Here is a 12607-nt window from a genome sequence, read left to right as displayed (position 1 = left end):
AGAACAATTTTATATATAAAATATCTTTTATCGAGAACGTGCTATATATACATACACACACACACACACACACACACACACACACACACACACAGGGTGTTTGAAAATAAGTGATAAGTCTTTCGTACAGAGGCAGAATGGATTAAACTGAGAAGAAAAGTCTTCTACGATTTTGCAATTTTCGCAATAGTTAACAAGATATCAATTGCTAAAAATTGCCGAAAATTGGTCTTCAATAATTTTTTAATACCGTATTTTCTCATGTTGGTAAAAATGAGAAAATGTAGTATTAAAAAGTTGATAAAAAATTCTGAAAAAATTTGTAAAGTTCTATGAGAAGAAAATAAACAATTTTTGTCCCTTGCAGTTTTTTTTGTAAAATTGATAGTATTTGAGTAAAAAATTTTCGGCAATTGATATCTTGTTAACTATTGCGAAAAGTAAAATAGAGGACTTTTTCTCAGTTTAGTCCATTCTGCTTTTGTGCTTGTGAAAGACTTATCACTAATTTCCAAACACCCTGCATAGTAAAATATATATTATCTAATTTAAACCTATTGAGATTGAAACAATTTATTTTACATCGAGCATCGTGTATTCTTGATGCGAATTCGTGAGATCAAATTAGGTCAGAATGTCTAAATGAAAAAAGACGCAGAAGTTTGGTTTATCACATTGTTTACGAAAGCTTCTAATCAGAGAACGAAATAAATCCCGTGAAAAACTTTTATCACTGCAACGTAAGGTGATACCGTTGAAAGATTACCAAGTACGGTTAAATCGTTTTCTGATTTAATTAAATGTTCTACAAAGCGAATAATTTCTTCTTTCTGCAAATCGAAACTCGCGAGCGACTTTATAAAATTCCGCTAGTAAATCAAATCGGTTCTGGCGTAAAATCGCGCGTACGAGGATCGATCTGATGGCCTGTACCGCATCGTCACGCTCTCGTGCCATTCCTATAGTACACTTTTTATTTAGGGACAATTTGCACATATTGCCGGCTATATCGCAAGAGCTTTATGGCTAGCAAAAATTTTTACTATGTAGGCGGAAGTTGAGAATGAAGCACAGCCTCTGGTCGCGTTCCGTTTGTACAGCCCGCGTTATATACAAAAAAAAGAATTTTCCGTGAATGTTCTGTGTAAAGTTAATTGAGTTTGTATCGTTCTTTGCTTTTTTTCAATACAGCGACTGCCGCTATCATTGCGTTAGTTCTGAAGCGTGCTACATAACACATGTCCATTAAACGGTAGAAAATTGATTTGATGCGCCCAAAAATTCATTGCGGATTACGCGAAGCAAAAAAGTATCATATTTTCATGTTATTTGAATTCGGCACTATAATAATATTTTGTAGTATTTTTTTATTTCATCTGCAACTGTCATCGATAAAAAGTTTTACATTGTATCGAAACATCCCAATATGTCGTCAATTAGTACATAAAAGATAACAAATAAACATCCGTTATTTTTCCATATTCTAAAGTTTGTTCTCTCATTTTAGAAGGGATCAGATTTAGTTCATCGAATTTAATTCACATGATAAATGCGATAAGTGAAAATGAGGAGCAACTACATACGAATTGTAATCCATAAAATGCAATCCACAAAATGCAATCCATAAAATGCAATCCATTTAAAAAAAATCTAAAACGATTTTTAGATGCGCATTTCTAGATTCGTCTTCCAACAAAAATATAAAAAATGTTTACAATATATTGCACGTCATAAATGCTTGATAGTATAAAAACACTGCAGTATCTGGTAACGGTGCAATCAGATCCACGATAAAATCTGTTTCTATTGCAGATAGATATTCCATGTGTATCCAGAAATATTTGGAAATATTTGGCTTTAATCGGAGAAAATAAATTTAGCAATAAACAAATTATACGTTCGCATGAATGATATTATCTGTTCTTCACGGAGTTTCCTTATTGATTACGGAAGGCGAAGCGATACTGGAAACCGAGAAGGAAGCTCCTCTGATAGAACTTCCCGAGTTCGTTCGGGACGCGATTAAGATCGCGTATCGTATCTACCGGTCGTCAAAGATCGAACTTTCAGCGACGCTACTCGATTCGTGCCCCTTGATTCGTTAATTCCATTCCAGCGCTCGCGTCGACGTTGATAAAAAAGAAAAAAAAAAGAAGGAAAGAAATCGCCGAACCGAGGGAACGACTTGGAAACTTCACTGCAAACTCAATCTTCGGGATTACCAATACTCGCGGTCTCATTCATATAAACTTATCCGCTTGCTCTTCCGACGGGAATGGCCCGCCGTATGTATATAACTCTACGGCGTATATTCTTTTCTTTTCCTCTTTTTTTTTCAGTATTTCTTTTTCTTCTCGCGGTCAGATTTCGCGGGGATAAATTACTTCCCGAGGATTATTCGACGTCGTGACGCCCTTACGATTCGCAGATTTCGTGCGCGCGTTAACGTCTGACTGAAATAAACCGCGATACCTGAGATTTTCTTATCAGCCAAGCAGCGCACTAACATACGCGTAAAGGAACTGCAAAGAGGAAATGCCGGCATCTAGTTCCGCCGCCGTGATGCGCTTCTCATGCGCTTTCCATTCTTCCTCGTTTTCTGTCCGCATGGCTTATCGATCCGACCTTATTTATATGGCGCATGCCCGATCGCGCAAATATACTCAGTGTCGTTGGGACAGAATGAATTTTGCCTAAATCGTAAAATCGATAGCCACCAAGGCTTTTAGGACACTGAAGAACGCTGCGATGGTGAAAATATGATGGAATGGGATAAGAATATTCTATATCGTGTCATTCTATTTGTTGCTCCTCCAATTAATTCTGAAGAAACTTTTCCTTAATCAAAATTTGATTAGATTCTCGTATCTTTATAGCACACGTAGTGTACATATATGATAGATGTCCGATTTTATTTGTATAAATTTCGTAAACTATCTTTAGAAAGAAGATATAGAAAAAAATGGAAAGATAAACTTAACTTACACCATTTTGATAGATAAAAGAAGCCAGTGATTTATTTTGTAATATAATTGATTTTTTAAATTTGTGATATATATATGATTATAATATGTTAAAAAAAAAGAATATAATTATATTAGAAAAAAATAACTATTCATTAAGAAGTCAGCTATTATAGAGCTGATAATATGTGAAAAAGAAAACAGGAATAACCACATATTATAATAATAATACGCATTCGGACTTATGTATAATAAAAGACTTAATTTTAATTGAAACGAACGTTACTGGGGCGAGTTCTTCAAATACAGGGTAAAAAATACTTTGCTTAGGTACGCGAACTTGTTAGCAATGCGTTTCAAACCTTATCGCAACTCGATCGTCGCTCCCGGGAAAGAAGGGTAAAAAGAGAAGGAGGAGAGAGCTGTTCTCGGTTTTACCTGTTCCAGTTATAGAAGAACTGGGATTTTGCTAGCATGTATCCAGGCCAGTCAACGGAGACCGACTTTACGGGTAGGAACTTTCAATAAGATCCGCGGTCCTCCTCGAAACGTTGCCGAACCTGCTTCACGTATATGGAAGTGAATCCAAATTGTGACGTCGGTATGCTCGTTCGCATGGAAACTTACATGATCGTCGAATCGAATTCCGAATTCTTTATCCCGTCCATAACCGTTGTCTGTGTCGCTGGCCTCCACCAAAATCTAGTCCCTCATGACTTCAATCTGTAACCTCAACCTTCTTCCTTTATATCGGAAGTCACGCTTCGCCATAACTATTGCAAAGATTTACGAATATTTCCTTCTTCTCTTTCTCTTTCTCTCTCTCTTTTTTCTCGTACATCTCGATTCACTTTTTCTACTTAAAGTTCCATACGAAACGTTCCAAAGTAAGTTCCGCCAATCCAAATTTCAATCCAGAACATTTTCTTTTGGACCGAATACGTTTTGAAGTTCCCAAAAGTCATCTTTGTTCCTCATAAGATTTCATTGCACTTTCCACTTGACTTCCCGCTTGATATTGGGAAAATATCGTAAGAAAGTGCATTCTCGCCCAATTCGATTTTCTTCTGTTTTTTAGCTATAATTCTGTGATATAATATGTCGTTAATAGAATCGAAATTTTATAATAAATAAATAAAGTAAAAATAAATAAAGAACTACTGCTGAATTTCTACAAGCTCAAAAATTTTGATGAGTTATTTGGAGAGAGTCGCTAATTATAAATTCTTGAAACACAAATAAATGTAATAATTTTTAAGCTGTAAAATATTGGCCAATGTGAGTCAAATATGAGGAGAATAATCAACTATGATTGAATTGATTTTAGCTTAAGGCTTACTACATCTATTTTTTGTTGTGTTTAATTTAGGACTAAAAGGTATTGATTCTAATTTTACTTCAGTTGAATCAATCTCGACCCGCTGGACTACTGTATAATTCGATCCAATTATTGATTTAATTGATCTAATTTTTTAAAATTAGAATTCCTCGTTTTGATACCGATTCTATTTTACTTCAGTTAATAGTACATAATTTGGAATTACCGCAATGTTTGGTACATGGAAAAAATGATTTTGCTGAAGTATTTGAAAATTTATATACATATTATGAAAATACATAACTTTTATTATTGATCATCAGAATAATTGCACAAGACGTTCTCAAATTGGTTACTAGAATATCGAAATTTTTTGCATTGTTCATCATGTTTATTACCTACATAATTACTGGTCTAACAATATGTTTTTTAGATTTGCATCTAGCTAAATATTTAGATGCAGCAAAAACGTATATGTGCATTTTGACTGATTTTTTCACATTATACATATATTTTATTCTCAGTTTATTCGCAATATTTATCATTTACATTGCCAGGTTATTATGCGATTTCGTTTATTATAAGTTTGTTTATTTTTATAATACAATATTTGGCGCGTGCAACATAGGTTCTGTTTTGTTATACGAATATAATGCGTTATCATTTATAACGCATGCGTTTTCTAATTGAAAGATTGTTAATTTGAATATTGAATGTTCATTATTCATGAATATTTTATTATATCTTGTATCTTGAAATTAAATATATTGCCTACCACTATATACACTTATCGTTTTTCTCGTGCTACATTTACTTTTTACTAATTCTACTACATGCACGCATGCACGCATGCACGCACGCAAAGGCAAAATAAATTAACATCTTCAAAACTACTACCATTATTTAATCGAATAGATAAATAGAGATATAAATTGAATAAATGGTCAGAAAATCTTATTAAAATTTTCTTTAATATCATAATCTCTGTCGTTTAAAAACTTTTTGTTCTATAAGTTATATAAATGTATAAGCGAACATAGAATTTATGATTTTTTGATAAATCCGATATTCTATAATCTTGTTTAAATCCTCAATTGCCTTTTGCTTTATAACCTTATTCTTTTATATTTGAATGCTATAGATTTGGATTTTTAAATCAATTACAACTGTACAAAAATAACGCAACGATAAACTTTAAAAATTACATTATAACTATAAATTAGTTAACTGACGTTATGTGAATTATTTAGTTACATTTTCTTGACACAAATCTTTAATACAATATAAAAATATATTATATATTTTAACGATCTACTTTTTATTAGATGTAACTTGTATTTTTCACATTCGCAAGAATTTTTTCTCCTAATACTGTAAATTTTTTCGATAAGAAAAAAATTATGATTATTAATTATGATATCAATTTCATTTAGCGTTATCGATAGTGAAGTTATTATTTATGGAGCTTTAAAAATGATGAGTTTGAGGCATTAATTTGTTCTGGATCAGCGCGGACATAATTTTGCTAGAACAATGCCGGCACGTACGATATTCATAAGCGCATTTTAATCCATCTCGCTATTAAGTACTAATTAGCTGTTGTGGGCTCTTTTATTATTTAATTACAAAATTTAATACGGTTATATTTTGCGTCCATCATTATTATATACAATGTCCAGTTTTTTCACTTATAAACTGTATTTGTATGAAAATATACACGTATTTAGACATTACATTTGTCATTCTTGCTTTGTTTAATTATGACAAATAAATGTTACTGAAATTTCCATATTTAGCGTTTTGGTATGACATAGAAAGCACTTTCGAACGAATTTGCTTTTCCTCATAATTTAAAGCGAGAAGATATTTCGCGTGTGTTTTATGAACGAATCACGTGCTAATCGATCGTACCTGAAGAAAGAAAAACTGGTATTGTTCAAGTGTTTCCTCGACTAACGAAAATCCCGTATCTGTTAAAATTTATTAATATTTCTTCTCTTTCAAGATCTAAAATTATACTAGTTATTTTCGATCGGACATATTTCATATTCAGATATTCATGCGTCATGATTCGGACTGTATCCGACGATTTGGAAAATGTTATAGAATTATGTATAAATGGTACACGTGAAAGATTAAGCACAAGATGAAAGGCAAACAATAGCCATACTATAATGTATTAAATTAATAAGAATAAAATATTTAATTTTACAATTAATAATTATTAATAAGAATAAAATAAATTCCATTTTATAATTAATAATTATAATATGTATAACATCTAGATATTTAAAACATGGTCGATTAAAAATGCCAGCGATAAATTATGGCAACTAGATAGATTAGATATAAATTATATTATAAATTATTAGGTGTTGGAATTAATTCGTAGCGTTTTACAAGTGATGGGAAGTACTTTCATTAATGTATTTTTTAATGCTCATGTGAAATAAATAACATTCTTTCATTAAAAACGCTACGAATTAATTCCAACACCTAATAATATTAGAACTGTTAACTATCTATTTCGTTAATGTATAAACGATGTACCGACGATATTCATCTTTTTGTTTCAGATTAAACGACATAGTGCTATTTGCGGTCCAGTATTTATATTAGCCTGGAAGCATTAATCACCCCAACATCTCGTCATCGTAAGTGTGCATTTTGTAACCATCGCTAACAATCAACACAGTATGAAATTAAATTAACTTTCGAATTGGGACCGTGTAATCGCCTGCATGGAAAGAACGATTTTTTTAAAGTATCTAAAAATTTAGATAGTTATAGATTTGAAAATAATTTTGTTGGATTGTCAAAGGATGAATTATATAGAAAACTCAAACATCATGAGTAATATTTTAACATTCCAATCAATGTGTCATAATTATTTTGATATTCTAACGAAATTTATTTTGAATCTATATTTAGCTTCTTTAGATGCTTCAGCAAAATTGTTCTTTTCATGCCTGCGCGCGATACATGTACTTGCCTTTTTTTTAATTCAAATTTCTTATTAAAGCATCGCATACGATGACGTGGCTCCGGTGTAATTTTACGCCGCTGATTCACGATAACACATCGACATTTCGACTGTGTGCTAACAGAAACGAAAGCTGATATCATCGATCCGTTACCTAGAAATTTACCTACCAGCTCGTTATCGGTTATTATCGTATGAAGCGAGTACTCGACGCATGATAAATCAATGACTCGCTCGCCTAGATAAGACTCAGCGTATCGGTTACTCCATATATTTGATTCAGCACTCTTATCGCTGTTCCACCACGGATATTGCCACATACGGCGATTAGATGTTGGTCTTGCGTCGTGTTCGAAACATTCGTATCGTGAAATATGAGGTAGTATGATAATTTTCGATACAGGGAATGGTAAAATCATGGTTGACCAAACGTATGTTGAAAACTTGCATGTGGTATCCCATCCCGGAAAATTTCACGCCCGTATTTTGATCAATAATATTATGGAATATTATATATACTATAAAAAGTTTCGATTGTAATATACGAACCGAATATTTATCTGCTCACTTATTTGACTACGCTTCGTAGATATCAGATTTAACCAGATTTTGTCACCGAGATGACATTTTGCCGACTGTAAAAAAACTCGTGCTGAACTCGCGTGCGTATTTTCAGTTTTGCGCCGAGCACGACACCGTTCGAGAGAATACGTATTCCGATTGTTACATTCGCAACAATGTATACCTGGGCGAATTCGGTTATGACACGTACTCGTATTTGTCGTATTTAAAAAAAGATTGATCGAGATCGAGCTCTGCTGAGAGTACCATTTTGTATCAAATTTCTACAATTGCGTATATGGAGTATGTTCTTCTTTTTTTCTTAGATAAAATTGCTAGTATTATATTAATATGACGAGAAAATCTACTATGGGCGCATTCAAATTTTTACTAATAAGTGCTTTCCTGATATCATATTATCTTTATTGAACAAGTGATTAATGATGGACAACAAGAATAAAGTGACGCTTGGCACTAGAGTGCATAGAAAGAACGATTTTGCTGTAGGTATATCTACAAATAGCCATATAAATCTGAAAATAAATTTTATTAGACTATCAAATTAATAGAACGCTCAACTGATTACTAGAATATCAGATTTCTTTGCAGCATAGCTAATCATGCTTGAGTTTTCTACACAAATATTTTGATGGTCCAATAAAATGATTTTTAGATCTGTATCTAAATTTTTGAATGTTTTAGCATTCTTTCTGTGGGAATCTGAACAGAATTAAAGTGCATTTCCAGCCATCCAAAGTCTGGAGTTAGATTTGTGCCATTGTTTCTTTGATTACGTCTCATGAAGTGAACGAACATATTCAACGTACTTATTATTAGATTCGGTTGCTATTGTATCGTAAAAATAACAATGATATCAAGGATATAAGTCAGTTTCAAGTAGATGTTTCAATTTCTAAAGCAAGCAAGCAATTTGTTCTACCATATTCGGTATTGTCAATAGAGTAGAGATTTGACTGATGGCAATGATACTAATTCGCAATAGTTGACATCAATTAGGGAGATATTCGATGAAAAATACACGATTGACGTTAGTCGTGCCGTCTTTTCTGATATAAAAGTAGAAATTTCCGACGCAGTGACATGAGAACGCGATAACATACGTTCATTCGTAGATGCGCGTATGCATCATATTTAGCGTTAAATGTGGATACGCTGTATGAATACCTAATATCCTTTACTCATTTATCTTTATGTTCGTTCCCAATACAGAAAACTCGTACAGATTTCGCGGGCTTTGTAGGAACTGTCGGCATGTCACGCGGCAAATTGTTTAAAATTCTGCGCTCGGTTGGGCACTGCTGAATTCAAAAGGCCGCCGCTGTAAATTGCCCGGACGCACGCAGCCCGTGTACGGGTGGCCAGTTGTCGGTCGTCCTGTATGTCCAGAAAATATCGCCACTCCGGAATATTTTGGGATTGCGTACTCGCGCACGAGACGAGATGAGAGACCGACGCGATGGGACGAGTCGGTCCCCGAACTCGCCCGTTCCAGTCGTCGTCGACGCGCGCTGGTTGCAGCAATTCGGCGTATCCTGAAACTCGACTGTCTAAATTTTACCAGCACGACCGCGCCCGGAATGCATGCTCTCGTGTTGTGCCTTCGGCTGGAAGACTCACATCGTGTATCAGAGGCCGTGCCTTGTGTACATAATGTAATTTGCAGGACAAATTCACATCTCAAACGGATGGATATGGGACGGATACAGACGCAATTTCACATTGCTGTTCCATGTCTGAAATCCGAGTATGTTTCGAGTTAATTAATTCATATGACACTCTGGACATTCGACGGATTTGTTTCATCGAATCCATACCTTTGCTGATCGCGAAATCGGATTATTCTCGACATTTGTCTCATTTTCTTGGATAATGTAACATTCGCGGTTGATAATTTATGATGATTCATGCCGCATAAGCTTCTAATAGACTTAACATTGTGCCATAGATATAAAGCGGATTTAGGACGAGAGTTTAGAATCTGAAAAGGTATTCAACGCAAAGCCAGAATCCCACGGGATTTAATACTAGCGCGCCGGTTGATTACTTTCTCAGACATTCTTAAAGTCTTTCTGTGCTATGGCGCAAACTTAACTTTATTATCAAATACGGCCAATGTAAGGAATAAAATCAAAGCTAGTGGCATGTTGGTACAACAAATTTAGTTTGAAGCTCGAGTAATAATATAACATGTTGATGTTTTCTTGGTTCATTACTTTCTCAGACACTCAAGTTTCTTCTTTGCTGGGACGCAAACTTAACTTCATTATATGGAAAGAACAATTTTGCTAAAATACTTTAAAATTTAGTTAGATACAAATTTGGAAATAATTTTATTAGACAACAAAAATATTTGTACATAGAAAACTTAAACAATGCTGTAAAAAATTTTGATATTCTAGCAGTTTGAACGTTTTTCATTGATGAGTCGTATGAGATTATTGTCGTGCACGACCATGCGATCCAAAAATCGACTTCAAAGATTATTTAGAGTCTTAAATAATGGTCATATATCATCGGGTTTTCGATGGCAAATTTATATGCTTCGCAGACATCAGATCTTTGGTGCTGTGATCTAATAATGATTATTTCAGCGATTAACGCGGTGGACAAACGTGATACCACCGCGATGAAGATCAAGCGGATCACGACGTTTGTGATCCTTTTGCCGCGTTTGTTGCAAGTTGCCGATCCGCCGTCACTCTTGATTAGTCGAAATTCATCAATCGTAGATGAATATGAGGAGGATTGGATCATGAAATTTGGAGAAGTCAATCTTTCGAGAGAACGCGAAGAGGTAGCAAGTCTATCGATCGAGCGCGAGTCCGTACAATTTTGAGGTGCTGAAGTCAGTTAAATCAGTCCGATCTTAGTGTCCGCAAGTATTATCCTTGCGACTCAGGGTTTTCCCCTAGGCGTCATCGCGAGGTTATCGTGAACCAGAGCTTTAGCCCCCAGGTGTATACGCGAAAGTGTCCGAACAGGCGACTCAGGGTAACAACCCCTAGGCGCAGTCGAAATAGTGTTAACAGTAGCTAATAGTGATAAATAACTAAGAAACTGTACGATAAACAGAACAGTGTACATGAACAAGTAAACAGCTTTTTCAAATCGAAACCAATATTGTGATATTAGTGTTATCACATTGACGTGAACATTCATAATTGTTTTGTTAGTCCAATAAAATTTTCAGATGTATATTTAGTTAAATTTTTCGATATTTCAGCAAAATCGTTCTTTTCATGTATCAAATATAGCCATCAAAAAATTAAATCTAAAGTTAGTGGTATTTTGGTAACAAATTTCATTCAAAGCTCGAGTAATAATAATACATGTCCATGTTCTCTTGTTATAATAACCATACATATCAATAGTAGTTTCATCAATTAATATAAGTTTAACGTTATTATTGTACATTCGAAATATATATACATATGTAGTATACAACGTAACAGTGCAGTATAATAATTTTGAATAATATAATCGGAATGCGGTGCGCGGGCATCCCAGCGTACGTTACATTGCGAGAAATTTATACTCTAAGATTAATTGGAGATAACTTTGCCAGTAAAACAATTTCAGCACTGGGATTCTATAACTCTTAACGATAATGTCATTATGTAGTTGTTGCATTTTTTTTTACTATATATGTATAATACTTGCATAACGATAGTGTAATAATATTAACACTTGTTAAGAGTTACAGAATTTTAGTGCTGGTTAATCCACCTTTATAATATTTATCATAGATTCTTGCAGCTAAATATAGATCTGTATTTCGCAAGTTGATTATTCTAATTTTTCGAGATTTCCCATACTTTGCTCTCTACTTTGCTTAACCATCACACTAAGAGAAAAATGATTTGTGCTTGTAATTCCATGGTAAATTAATTATTGTTAGGGACACCATTTTGATAATTATTATTGCCCTAATAAGTAATAATAATTATATTTTTAGTGCTACATAGAAAAAGTAAATATTTATAAGTTGATATCGAAAATGACTATAAATTATAGTTATATATTTTCTGCTGATTGTAGAACTATAAATATAATTATTATTACTAACATTTTAGTAATAATAACTGTATGAATGGAATCTTTTACCATGATTTTACCATGTAATTATAGTTACAAATACGAAGAAGACTTTTCTGCCAATGTAACGATATCGGTTATTATTCGGGAGAAGATTATTCCGCTTCAAGTTTCAATCTAGATAGAGATCAACAAGAGAATTCATGAATAAGCGGAAAGTGCGAGCAAACTGAACATACAACTTATAAAATAATGGGCGTACGGACACGTGAAGTCGTGGTGTCGATTTCGAAAGAGTCGTCGGGACGACACATCGTCGTATCCCCTCGGAATACCCGGCTGCAACAAATCGCCTAATCAGGTGGATATATGACGGATGGAGAGGTGAAATTGGTTCCTGGCCGCGAGTAAATCTCACGTGTGTCAAGATGGTAGAAGGGTGACGGGGGAAAGCCCGGGAGAAAGAAGGACGCCAGATCGATTTCCTGCGGGATTTATGCCACTATTTTTTATCCTACCAGTTCGCGAAGACGTCGTGCACTGCGTTACGGTGCCGGGGATACTGTCTCTCGGCGTGCCGTTTTTCAGAGCTCGCGTCTCCGTTTCACTGCGCTTTTGGCACGCGGCTCGAATACTCCACGACATTAATGCGACGGAGAACATCGTCGAAAGTTTTAATCAATCCGCTCCGATGACTCTTGGAATTCGGCCACGCGTACAATTCCG

At 34.3% G+C, this 12607-nt stretch overlaps 1 long non-coding RNA gene across 1 annotated transcript in view; it reads left to right on the top strand.

Moving 5' to 3' along the window:
• LOC147908771 (uncharacterized) overlaps nucleotides 1-12607 on the top strand; it is a 98519-nt gene that overhangs the window by 54919 nt on the left and 30993 nt on the right. The window contains exon 2 of the long non-coding RNA XR_015546037.1: nucleotides 6858-6935. This is a non-coding gene — a long non-coding RNA (uncharacterized LOC147908771). The remainder of the gene's footprint in view (nucleotides 1-6857; nucleotides 6936-12607) is intronic.

The sequence above is a fragment of the Acromyrmex echinatior genome, chromosome 8, assembly GCF_024713525.1.
Source record: "Acromyrmex echinatior isolate Ae372 chromosome 8, ASM2471352v2, whole genome shotgun sequence".
Taxonomy (NCBI): domain Eukaryota; kingdom Metazoa; phylum Arthropoda; class Insecta; order Hymenoptera; family Formicidae; genus Acromyrmex; species Acromyrmex echinatior.
This window is presented reverse-complemented; position numbering and strand designations above follow the sequence as displayed.